This window comes from Gymnoscopelus microlampas (genome assembly GCF_963454915.1).
Source record: "Gymnoscopelus microlampas genome assembly, chromosome: 2".
In the NCBI taxonomy this organism is placed as follows: Eukaryota; Metazoa; Chordata; class Actinopteri; order Myctophiformes; family Myctophidae; genus Gymnoscopelus; species Gymnoscopelus microlampas.
In genome coordinates, this window is record NC_139939.1 from 19,189,901 (window position 1) to 19,203,619 (window position 13,719).

Sequence of the window (13,719 nt, forward strand, 5' to 3'; positions counted from 1 at the left end):
GAATGTCCTGTTTCACAAGTTTTCAAATGTATGAAACTTTTTGAAAATGGCAGATCTACAAGCTCACAATGTGTCGCATTGCAACGCAATGAACGCATTGTGAGCTTGTAGATCGGCTATTTTCAAATGGCTGAAATGTAGGGCTACTATGTATGTATGTATAAGTTACTGTATGTTTTGTAATAATAATCAAAATATACAAAGCAACTAGTCACTAAAGTTTTCAAATAATTGTAGTGGAGTGAAAGTACATTATTTGCCTTTGAGATGTAGTGGAGGAGTAGAAGTAAAAGTACTGAAAATTGGAAATACTGCAGTAAAGTAAAAAATACCTCAGCATATAAGTACAGTACTTGAGTAAATGTACTTAGTTACTTTACACCACTGGTAAAAAACTGTACTTAAAGAAAGCCACCATCAGAACGTACAGCTATATCCTATAGGCATGCGTACATCTTTTGGCCTGTGACCGACCAAAATAGCCCAAACTAATTTCAAAGAAATATTTTTTTAACTCACAATTTTTCATGAATTAATTCTGCAAACAACCTGATTTGAAACAACCTTTATAGGCGCATGAAAGGAAGACGGGCAGGGAAACGTGCATAATGAGGAGAGAAATTCATTAAGTATGACTGTTGGTCACACAGCATTACAGCAATTTAAGGCCTGTCATGGGCCCTTTTTGTTCCACTGCAGCCTCAGTTGAGAAGCAACAGGCGTTTTTTCTCCAGGTCAAACTATTTAATAAGCCAGACAAGTTGTGTTTTGGAAGGCGCCAGGCTCGGCAGGATCAAAAAGGAAGATACCTCGGGGAGAAAAGGCAATGGTTAACTCCACTTAACCAATTGTCCTCTAAATATTTCATAGTCCAGTGAATATAGCTGGAAGGAAGCAAGTTCTGACAGTTAACTGTTTCACGTCTAAACCTGAAGTTGATGACGGTACAACGTCACAAAGCGTTTCTGCAGGGGTTTTTCTGACATCCATAGACAGGGACACAGATGAAGAAAGAAAGAAAAGTCGGTCCATTAGTTGTAATTGATTTTCAACTAAAGAGCAATTTTGAAGGAATCACATTAATTGGTTAGTGGTGAATAGCCTACCCATTATAGTGGGCCTACAGCTTAGTTCACTGGAATGACCTTGCATTGAGAAAACACAAATTAAATCAATGTAATATTAGCCTAACCACTTGGTTTCTTCTTAGGAATTTAGAGTCATTTAACATAATTATTTCCCTGGGTAGACCTATATAAATATCAGCACTTCAGGTGAGGTGGCACGTACCATTCATTATTTAATGTCAATCCTTTCTCTCTACTTTCCCACCCTGACACATGCATTCAGTCAGCACAAGATGGTTGTGCGCCTTTGGTTTATCCATCCAACCCAACCCCAGAGCCCAGTGAATGACTGACAGTCACCAACAGTATCAAATACACAATTAGGACTTAGGGAGAGAAGATAGATGGTTCTCAGAAGACAGATTTCTGTTTAGCTTAATTGGTTTAACCCATCATTCTAGAATTGCCAATGAGAAAATAGCTTGTGGTCAGTCCGAGCACACAAGATCTCCCTCTTCCCACCCTACTTTGCTCCGCAAATAACTTTATCATTTTTTTTTCGAGATGATTACAGCCTAAATAGATTAAACAACATTAACATCATTGAATAGTTTACTAATTTGAATCTCACTGTTTAACCGTGTGTAGTTTTCTATGTTTTATGATCCCTGACTGTCACATACCCCAGATAATTGAAAATTATATCTTTCAAGGGAATTTGGCCTTCTTTCTACCCCCAAAAAAAGAATCCCAACAGCATTAGAATGATTGACCAAACCTTTTGGTTGTCTGTTTCTTTAAAATGCTCATTTGGGGATACTCTAAGTAACTTATATCTCATCCAGGTAACCATAACTTTGCTTCATCGTTTGACTGGCGTGAAGTCTGATTTTCATGCCGTTCTTTCATTTCCTATCTGAAAAGCTGCCTCTCTGTCCCCTCATACAGCGGGGGCCTCTTGTGACCCAGATGGTTTACGTTTAGATCCCATACCCTCAACTCTATCTAATCTCCATAGTGTCGTGCAAGATGGGGATGAGAGTCGAACAGTAGAGTGCCCGAACCCATGCCGAGATTCATCCGATACAGGTACGCTGAGAGAAAGCTACACACAAAGTGCAGTTACCTCTCCCCCCCTGATGTTTCGCTGAGTGTATTTAGTTTTAGACTCCCTCTCCCTATACCCCAAAGGACATTTCTGTAACAGCATGCAGGCGAGTGAACTGTGTCAGAAGTTGTTACCGAGTCTGAAAGCAGATCTGTCCTTCAAGGTCAGCTTGAACTCCATGGGAAGCACTCTCCCCTCAGCCGGCACCAGAAATGAAAACTCTTTTTGCATGTATGTATGTATGGGGCCATTTCATTTACTTGCTTCAGCGAAACCACTTAACCAGTTCATAAAGCGTAGTGGCCAAGTTTCGACACATTAAGTTATGTGAGAGAATAAAGTATAAAAAAAATCAAGTCTGGTTGTTGTTCGTTCACAATCCAGGAATGTAGCTTTTTTTGGAAGCCTCTCTTGTTCGAATCCTGGGTATCACGGCAGGAAAGACAGGGATCAAATCGAGACTGTCCAGAGTCGCATGCTTGTTGTACCAACCATTGAAGCCATACTTTGTGTGAGTCCAGATGAGTTGAGCTGTCCACCACCAACAATGTGTGAATTCCCTGCTGAAGTGGGGCCCTCTTGACAAACAAACCGATCATTTACAAGAGTGAGGGAGTCATGGAACCCAATACCTGTGAGATGTGTTGACAGTGACACAAAGAATCGCAGGTACAGGCCTAACAGTAAGGTGGACATTTGCTGACACCACAGAGTATACGGACGGGGCCAAAAGTGTCATCCTCAGCAACATCGCCACACGTCACTCTCACCCTGTTTGTTCTCGCTTCTCGCATCTGAAGTCTTTACGCAGTCTGAGGATGGAATGTGTTGCCAGAGTCGTCTCTGGTCTGGGCAATCAGATGTTGAGCAGTGATGTGAGATAGGATACGCAGGCATGCCTGCCACCAGAACCAAACTCCAAGGGAGAAATTCATATTACCGTGAAACCAAGAGGTAACTATCTATTTTTCCATGCATCATGTGAGTTTGTACCTAATTCCACATTTTCTGCTTTAATCTTACATCTAGCCTCATTGGTCTTTTTTCACATAAGGTCACCCGCATAGACATGCCCACTTAAGAGCGGTTTAAATAGCATTGGGTTGCACAGTGCCGTGGAAAATATCTTGACCTTTCATTTGACTTAACAAGTTGATCCAATCCACATCAGAACGGCTTCGAGCCTGCATTTAAATACTGGTTTAACGTTTCCTGCCAAAGATACTTCCTCTTATGGCTTCACAGAGCCCTGTATTTGAACGCAGGGTAATGAGAGAAAATATTCTTGCTGTACTCAAGTGAAAAGAATAAGGAAATGCCATTCCTAATGGCTCCTTTCCCAACAATGATTCAGCAGTCACCTTGTCATCTTTGACCAGACAAATAAAGAAGAAATGTATCAATTCACTACAATTAAGGGTGCCATAATTTGAAGAATAATTGATTTGAATTCTTAACCAAACAACCTCCTATGCTATGTTTAATGCTAATTGTGTTTTTAAAGTCACATTATTTTAATATATTACAACACTTGCACAGTAAAATCCCCAGTGTTCATTTATCAATGTGTACCTCTGAGAGTGTAACCAAAAGGACCCTCATGGGTCCATTTGGTTACATTTGTACAGTCTCAGAGTTAAATGAACACTGAGGATTTTACTGTCATACCAGGTTCACAAACAGATGCTTTTTTCTTTTGCCTTGAGAGGGTTTCTCCTGACTGTCTGCTGCCAATAGAAAGTGTTTAAGAGAAAAGCCACGAGAGGTGACAATGCAATTGGCAATTTTGTCTGGACTGTATTTGGCCATAGAAGTCAGCATTCTTGAGGAAAGTCGAGAGACAATGCAAGTGGGCGAGTTAGGTTGAGGGCTTGGGACGAGGAACTTTGTGCGGCCACGCTGTGGTCTCATTCACAAACCCAAGAATGTCACCACAATCTCATACGCTCTTAGCAGCCAAAGTTGTGATGCACTATATTTGAGAAAACCCTCGGCAGCAGCATCAATTTTCTCTTTTACTGTTGGCTTGAAATCCCAGCAAGGCCAAAACCAGTAACTATTGTATAAATTACAGCAATTTGGTATATATTATATGAAATGTTCTTTTTCACATCGTAAAAAATAAAAAAGTGTTGGCTGAGAAATGAGCAGTCTGCAGTTTGGGATAGCGTAAAATGTGTCACAATCAATTTGCGTGTTAATTACATTTCAGGCTCTAATATAAAGAGGTTGTAAATGAGAGGATCTATTTTGAATTCATGCACTGTGTTGGACCTGCGTGCAAGTTGTCTAGCGTCCGGCAATGGAGGCAACTTGTGACAACAGATCAGCACAATCTGGTTCCACTAAACAACAAAGAGACAGACATGTAGAACTTTCCTTTCCACATTTTTCTAATTTGTTTTTATGAACAGGAAATACAATTAATAAATCTAACACAATATGCTATTTTATGTACACGTTGTATCACTTTACACAGAAATGTTCCTATCATCTTACTGAAAAGGCATAACATTGTGTAGTTTCTTCTCTGGACCTTCCCTGACATGATGATAAGATTTCTCACAAGATCAAATGTTGACTTCATGATTGAGCATAAAGATGCTGTGTATGATATGAGGTATTGTCTTTTGAAAATAAGTTCCAGTTACAGAATGTTATAAAGCTCCTTCGTCTCTGAATATATAGAGAATAAGAAACGTTTACGGTTGACAATTGATTTGCATACATTACTTCAAAGGGTAGTAATCTTTGATTTCTGATTGGTATTGGTAGTTCTTCTGAGCGCTCATTGAATACATTTTGACTTCTGTTTATTTGCACTTTACTCATGCAATTTCATTATATTTGACCATATTTGTTGTCATAAGTCTGCTTTCTGATTCTAATGTCTTTGATTAAATGCCAGTGGGAATATCCCAATTAAAATAAACATGAATAAATACTATTGCAATTTTTTTCTTTTACATTTAAGTCACAGTGGATGAGTGTCAAATTTCTTCAAAACCTGCCGTCCATAAAGAGAATCACTGATTCCTCCCAGACTCCATGTTTACTATCGGGCAACAGTTGTCAGATAGTAATAATGTTATTGCAGGCACTAAAGGTCAGTGCAAATGTGTGTGTGTGTTTGAATGTCCCGAGATTACAATTTCAAAGCCCTCCCCATGAAAAAGCCGAACAATGGAATGGGTGGGAAGTTAAAGAAGGGGGGTCCTTTTCAAACAAACAAGCATGGATTTCTCCTGAATAGTGCTGATGCAGAGCAGCCGGATTGGTTCTCAGAAGATTGAGAGAGGGACCATGTAGGCTGTCCTCCTCCTTTTAAAGCTCAGAATGAAAGCTGTGGCTGCTGCTGCTGCTGTAGTATAAAGCACAACAACTCTGAAACCGTCTCACAACTTTAATTCAACACGTCACCCCTTATTTCTCTATCCCTCCTCAATCTCTCCTCCTTTCTCTACTCTTTCTCTCCGGCTGAACAGAGAGGGTGGACACGGGAAAGCTCCCCTTTTTTGTGTGCTATTGCTTAATGAGCCTGAAAACACAATTGCACTCCTCTGACTGTGAAGGTATAGCCTGCAGGCTAGTGTAAATGAGCAGTGTCGAGGAAGCCCAGAGGGCCGCGTCTTGCTGGGCGGCGAGAATGGAAGGATGTGGAGTGGGGTTAAATCCTGTTAGGGCATGGCATGTGGTGGAATCGCGGTGGCTTTCAGGCCCGACAGAAGCTAGATAGAGCCACTTGTTGAAGCAGCAGCAGCAGCAGCAGCAGCAAAAACTCTGTCGCTTCAGATGTGTGGCAAGTCTCTCTCGACTGTGATGATGTGTGAGATTTATTGAGGCTGTGCCTCGGCCGTGTGTACCGTTCTTGGCATTCATTAGCTGCGCGAGATGTCGGTTGTTTGTCACATCTCCAACCTATAATTTCAGCCCGTCCCCACACAATGGCTCTTTTTGAAGCCTTTGGTACAATCATCATTCAATTTTAATTTTCCATTCTTCTGTGGATTCCGAGGCAAAAGGGGAGCTGAGGCGAAAGTCTCCCACACTGCATATGTCCTCCTCCATGTGAGCTTCGGGTGCTCTTTTGACCGCTCCGCTAGGCATCTGCTGCTCGTAGCCTGCCCATATCTGCATTCTAATGCACATATCCTGCTGGGATGTTAACTTTAGGCCCTCGGTAATTGATGGCTTCCACACTTCAGCCGAGCCCCCTCCTTTCTTCATCCTTCGATTGTTGGTATATCTCAGTGGTTTGGGGGTCTTTCAGGGAGCCATTGTTCTTTTATGGAGGAATTATAATAGACTAAAGGAGAGAGAGGGAAAAAAGAGAAAAGAGAGGAGGGTGCATCGGGGGGTGTATAAAAGAGAGTTGCTGCTGATATTTAGTGAACTCCAAAGGGGGACTTTTCATTCTTATTCTGCAAGTTTGGCACATGCCTTCTGTTACTAAGTGGCATTGCATTGAAAAAAAGGGCTGTGCATTTCCCATTCTCCGGCACTGCTAGGTGCCTAGACTTACAACCCTGGCAGCTGTTGGGTCTTCTATAGACCTCTCTCCACAGGTGAGCTGCCCCTACCAAATTCCCAGTCTCCACTTCTCGCACTAGGGCCTTTTCAATTATTTTATTGGTTGAGAAAGAGAGAGAGAGAGAGAGAGAGAGAGAGAGAGAGAGAGAGAGAGAGAGAGAGAGAGAGAGAGAGAGAGAGAGAGAGAGACACACACACACACACACACACACACACACACACACACACACACACACACACACACACAATTGAAATTCATGGAACGGATTTTAATATACTCAATGTTTACTCTGTGCACTAGTATTCATGCACTCTAATTGTCTCATTGTTCAATCTCATTGTTCCTCCAATACCCCTGGCCATGAATATTGTGTTGCTGAGTCAGGTGTGTTTCAAACAGTAGCTGAAGTGGCTAGCACTCGTGGCCTCGTGCACAGTGAAATCCTCAGTGTTAACTTAAACACTTCTAAATGAGCCCATTACTGCGTGTTGGTTCTCTGTGATGCCACTGCCACTTTGGAAGCCATCAAAACGGCTGGACATGTAAACCAATTTAAAAGATGATGTTTTGGTTTTGGCAGGCGTCAAACAGCCCCCCCATTTATTTTCTCCTGCCACCAGTGGCAGAGCATTCCCCCTTTTTCGACTTCTATTTTTTGCTTTGTGATGTGAGCTGTTACATATTACTCCTGAGGTGTGGTGCCTCTTCCCTCAAAGGCTTCCAATGTTTCCCCCCAAACTGCTGCCAAGCTGGGCTATCTATTCATTTGGTTACTTAAGTGTAATTGCTCCCCTTTGAAGCTTCAGAGAGGCAAATCATTTGCTTTGGCCCCGGGGCAGTAACGGTCACCGAGCCAGCGACCCCCTCCCGGCCCGATAGCGCTGGAGAGCCCGCGAGAGACCAGCTCCCATACGGAGAAGAAATAATATGGCCAGGGCCGCTCAATTTCACCTCTCTTTTCATCCCATTCTTTGAAAACTTTTTATTAACAACAGCTTTTCTCTCTCATACTGGGGCGCCAGAGGAGGGGGGTGGGGTGGGTGGGGGTGGAAGAGGAGTTTGGGGGTGGTTGTCCCTCTGTAGATGTCTGTCAGTCTCTCTCTCTCTCTCTCTGTCTGTCTCTCTCTCTGTCTCTCTCTCTCTTTCTCTCTCTCTCTCTCTCTCTCTCTCACACATACACACAGACACAGACACACACACACACACACACACACACACACACACACACACACACACACACACACACACACACACACACACACACACACACACACACACATACACGCATGCACGCACGCACACGCACACGCACACGCACACGCACACATTCACACCCGAGCGCATGCAGATACACACACATCATCAATAGCGACAGGTCAAGGAGGCATGGAGAGAACAGCCTCTCCCCTATGGTTCACACTGCAATACAAGACTTATGTTTCATATACCACAGGCCTCAGATTCCTGTCTGTTCCATAGCACTTTTTCTGTGTGTATGTATGCGTGCATTTGTGGGTATACTGTAACTCTGAGGGCCCTATTTTGCGCAGCGTCTTATGCCTTAGAGCGAGAGAGAATCTTATTAAGCTTTTTATTTTATTTTGAAAAACATTTTAAAATACTGAAAATAGCCGATCTACAGCGACGTGTTGTGTGAGCTGGTAGATCGGCTATTGTCACCATTTTAAAATGTTTAAAAAAAAAAAAAGCCTAATAAAATATCATATTGTGATAAGGCATAAGACTCTGTGCAAAAAAGGGCCCTGAGAGTGTAACTAAAAATGGACCAAACAGACCTGTATGTGTTTGTTTTGATGTTACTGTACAGTACCTTATAGAATGTGATTGAACCACTTAATGTGACGCATTGTGAGTGTGTAGATCTGCTACTTTAGCTATTTTTGAAGGAATTTGAAAATTTTAGAACATTTGTGGGGAAAAACATTGAAATAGAAAAATTGTAAAAATGTTGACGAGGAAGAATGTCAATTACAAGGAGCAATGACACGCCCGAAAAGGGACGCCAGGTTGAAAGTGGTTGAAGATAGAATGTGTTCCTTCAGCCAATGACAGTACTGAGGGAATATAGAGCCGGCAAAGTACACAAAGAACCCATTTTATGGCAAAAATTACCCCCACCACTTACTGTTATTGTCACGATTGTGAGCAAACTGACGTTGTAATCTCATAATAAGGTAATGGGGGCTGGCGAAGCCGTGTAAAGGGGTGCGATTAGATGGGTGGAGTTTACGGAAAGAGGCCGAAATGAAAGGTCCTGCCATTTACCAATCTACACACAATACTTCTATAGCAATATGCCATGCCATCCGAGGACAGTGATAAAACACTGTTTTCATGAAAGCTTTTAAATAGCAAGGAAGGAGTCACCCTTCTGTAACCCAAATAACTACTTCTATAGCAATTAAGCCCTACCCTTGAAGGGCATTGATGAATCCAAGCACAAAAATCCCCCCCCCAAAAAAACCCTGATAACTTCTAAATAGCACAACTCCTCCTTAAGGCACCGTAGAGCTAAATTGATGTAGACGGGCGGCCATAAAAAGCCAACCTGGTTATGAATGCTGCGTTTTAGTTGTATCATTTTGACTTTGAGGTTTTTAAGAGAGAAGCGTTCCCTGCAGTCAAGCCAGATGGTAACAATTCTAAGACATATTATGAGCTGCTCTCTGCCAAATAGCATACCTTTGGGCTATGTTTTCAGTGCACTATAAAAGCCAATAATGTAATTTTGATCTAGTTTATCAGATATCACCCGACTGGCTCTGTTTATATAAGACACAGTTTAAAACAGGACAGGAGTTTCCTTTTTTCCCCTTTCTTTTTTTTTTTTTGAGGGGGAGGGCTCGTTCTATAAGTGCACTATTTTCAATATCTGACCTGCTCTGCCTTTGCCTGTTTGACTTTTGCATTGGAGTCGAATGTGGAACGGCCGGCAATGGCGGGTTTAGCTTCCACATTGTCAGTCATAGCGTCAGTAGATAAAAATACACGGCTATAAGTGTGTGGTTGTCCACAGAATGACTTGCGTCCCCCAGGAAAGAGAATGGGGCTATTCTTTGTGGAAGTACGTACAAAGTATGACCTTGACACCACTTAATGTAAAGATGACACGGTAGCAAACTATCCTGTGCATCACACCACACTCTCCAGTGGTCTGCCATCAGCCCACTGACTCACAGCTGACCTTGCCGGAGACATTCCAACTGTTTGCCCGTTTAGGAAACCTTATGGGACAATTCCATTTTTCTGTATCCAACTAGATGAAATAGACACTTGATAGAGTGACGCTAAACATGCACAATCACGCGTACACACACACACACACACACACACACACACACACACACACACACACACACACACACACACACACACACACACACACACACACACACACACACACACACACACACGCACACACACACTCCCTGCAGACAGACACGTTTATGGCCCATACACACACGCACACACCCATGCATGCACACACGCAACGCACACACACATAGACTCACACGCACACACGTGGATGTTTCAGGGCAATGGAGCCAGGAGATTATATGCCATCTGTGGGTATTTCTCTCCCATAACGTCCAAAGAATGTAATTGGCCCAATACTCAACCACAACAAGGTGGGACAATCAGGGACATTAACTCAGGTTTTCCATTGTGGGGAGTGTTGTTTTCTTCTTGTCCTGAACTGATCACATGCACAACTGGAGACCTGCTGTGTGAAATTACTCGCACTAATGGCACTACACACTTTTGTTGCAGGAAATCGGACAGCCACACTGTAACTGCTAAAACGGTGATAAAAAAAAGCCTAAATTGCATCATGATGTTGAGCAATTTAATCCCTCTAATCACAGAAAAAAAACTCAACCTTAATGAAGCAAATGGCTATTGACCAGTTATGGGATGTGTAAACTTTGTTGCTGGTCGGTCTCTTGGATGTCTTTGGAAAGATATAAGAGTTAAAAATAACTTTTCCAAACGCGAAGGTGTCATTAAAGATGCGTAATTAAAGATCACAATATTAACTCTGTAATTTGCTCGTCTATAAGGTCATTACGTGTCTCCACACTTTGGTTTAATGGGATACAAAGTGCAGTAAATGAGACAGTTAGCTGTAGTTATGCCTGGCTGACTGTTGGCTGAGAAGCTGTGAAGGTTTAAAGCCCGATTTACACTGTACTTTGGTTCGTGCATCTCGTCTCGCACCAAAAATAGCTGATCTACAAGCTCACAACAGATCGCAGCATGACGTGTTGTGAGCTTGTAGATCTGTTACTCACGGTGCAAGACACCGGGTGCAACTAAGTAGGCGTAACAACTCCTTTAGAGAAGGCTCTGTACTCTGAGCTGAGACTGATGAGACAAATCACAAATTATGTGTTCCAGACAAGTTTGAGGTTTTACTGCAGTGAAAAGATTTGCCGTTTGTAAAATTGACATTTGAAAATGTGGAAATATGACTTCATAAGTGAACTTAAAAGAGGGCAAGCTCTCACTGATAAAAAATGGAGGTCTTTACTTGAATATCAACAAAACTTTTCATTATTCCACAATCTACCCATTGGGAAAGAAATACACATGTAAAACTCTGTGGTCAAACAGCTTTTAATCCTTTCTGACCTTTTAAAAAAAGTATGGTCTCAATCTAAGCACATGAGGGAGGAAAGTCCTGTACAGTGTGTGGTTGTTTTGAGGTTTTATCCCCTTACATTCATATCCTTTCCAAATCCCGTCATTGCTCATGGTGCTTGTTAACAGCCGCCGTTGATAACAAACAAACATTTTCCCGTGATAAAGTGGCTGAGACAGGGGAGACTTATGAAGCAGTCTGCACAGAACTGTCTTTGTCTCTCTCGTCTCCAGCGGCCAGTTATGAAGACGAAGTTCCCTGCGAGTGAAGTCTAAGTTAACTAAACATTTTTTTCTTCTTATCCTTCTCTCTCCCCCCCCGAATTTGCGGTTGTGTGCAATCTTTTAACGAGCTCCATCTTTGACCTGGGTTGTATGTTTCCAGAGATGTCATGTCTTGTAAGTCAAGAGAAGACTTTAATGTCCACATGATTTAACATTAAAGGGAAGGATCCCAGAAAGGGGGCTCTGTGCCAGTGAGGTAATAATACCCCCGTAAAAAAGAAATTGTAAATGCTAAATACATCCCGCAGATCATGGGAGTAGATTGAGAACAGCTACTATGCTCCTGTGTTTTTTTGAAAACCTGAGGCAGAATGGGCCTAACTCATAGCTGTGCCTCACTGACTTGTCTTTCTCCTCAGCATTGACCTAAATCTCTGGGTTATCTTTTTGTTTTTGACTGTAGCAGAACCCTTTCAAATGATTTGCGAAGAGGGATTTTCATAAATTCATCCTGACATGAGAGAAGATGAGGGAATCGCTGAACTCGTGCACGCAGTTCACAGACTCCTCGAGATTAGGTTCTAAAATGCTGTTTTTGTTTACCGTTGTTAAAATCAGCCGTTGTGGGTTTTCCCATGATTTTTTCCCCCCTCTGTAAATTTGTACGGTATGTTTCCCGTTAAAAAACAACACACATTATGTCCTTATCCCTTATTTCAGATCAAAAAGAGATGAAAAACACAAAACAAACAAACAGAGCAGGAGTTTGGCTTGTGACATTCTGTAAAGCGACATGCTTTGCCACGGCATTGTTTGTGGTTTTTGCAGACCTGTAATCAGATTTGAAGAGGTTTGGAAGCCTATCGTCATGGTAATTCTTTAAACCTTTGAGTGTGCTCTCCAAGACAGGACGATGTCCAGTAAAAAAAAAAGAAAAAAGATGGGGAAAAAAGTGAAATCTCAAAATGCTTCCCCACATACTGTAGGCTACACCCTGCTGTGCAACAGCAAAAAAAGAAAAAAGTAGAAAGGAAATAGGCACGGTCATCTTTTTTCCACGCACCATGAAAAATGGTTACATTACACATACAGTTGTTATGTCCTTAAATATGTTTGTTTTTGTTATATTGCTCTAGGGGTGTTTTGTTTTTTCTTTCTCGCTCGAAACCCTGTTTCAATTAAATGTGATGGAACACATGTGTCCCTTATCGGGGCCAACATCTTCTACCGTTGGTCTTTGAAACGACTGTGGCTCCATGGGATAATTGGTCTTAAAAGGTGGATTCTCCCAGCGTGCCGCGCGGTGTGCCTGTTGGCGTGGATCACCTGACACCTTGTGTGTCCATAGACTCGTTATAAGTGGTTGTAAGTGGTCATGCATGTGGTAATAGCCGCAGGGATGATAGCGATCCTTGGACACGACACTCTTTCATTTGTGGCCTCTGGTGCGCACACATACACACATGCACACACACACACACACGCACACACGCGCACACGCACACACACACACACACACACACACACACACACACACACACACACACACACACACATACACAAACACAAAAACGTGCACGCACACACACAGACATACAAGTCAGACATGCCGGTCATAGGTGTGTGTTAGATGTGATCAGATTATACAGTTGTAACTCAGTGCAGGTTGATCTTTTGAAGTGAAGTGAACAGAACACACGGAGCTGCAGACAGCACCAAGTTACTTCCTTTGACACAAGATGATGCTGCTGACAAGGACGATGATGATCTTTGTATTTTTTTATGTTAAGATTTGAAATATTATGACACATTTTACAAACGTGCCCTAAATGGATGCCAGGGTTAATGTGGTCAAGAATCAAGAAGCAAAATGCAATGTTGTGCAAATCCTCAAAGTACTGTGCTATAGGAATAATAAAATAGTTATATGTATTTTTAAGAAGCCTTCAGCAATGAGGCACAATTAGGCATATTATCATGAAAGATTTTTATAAAATTGTTAAATTGTGATATTATCAAACATAAATATCAAAAATATCAGACAGCCTACAATCCTCAAAAGAAGCAGGGATAAAATATATCCTCACCGGTGAAAAAACATTAATGACAAAACCTCACAATAAAAG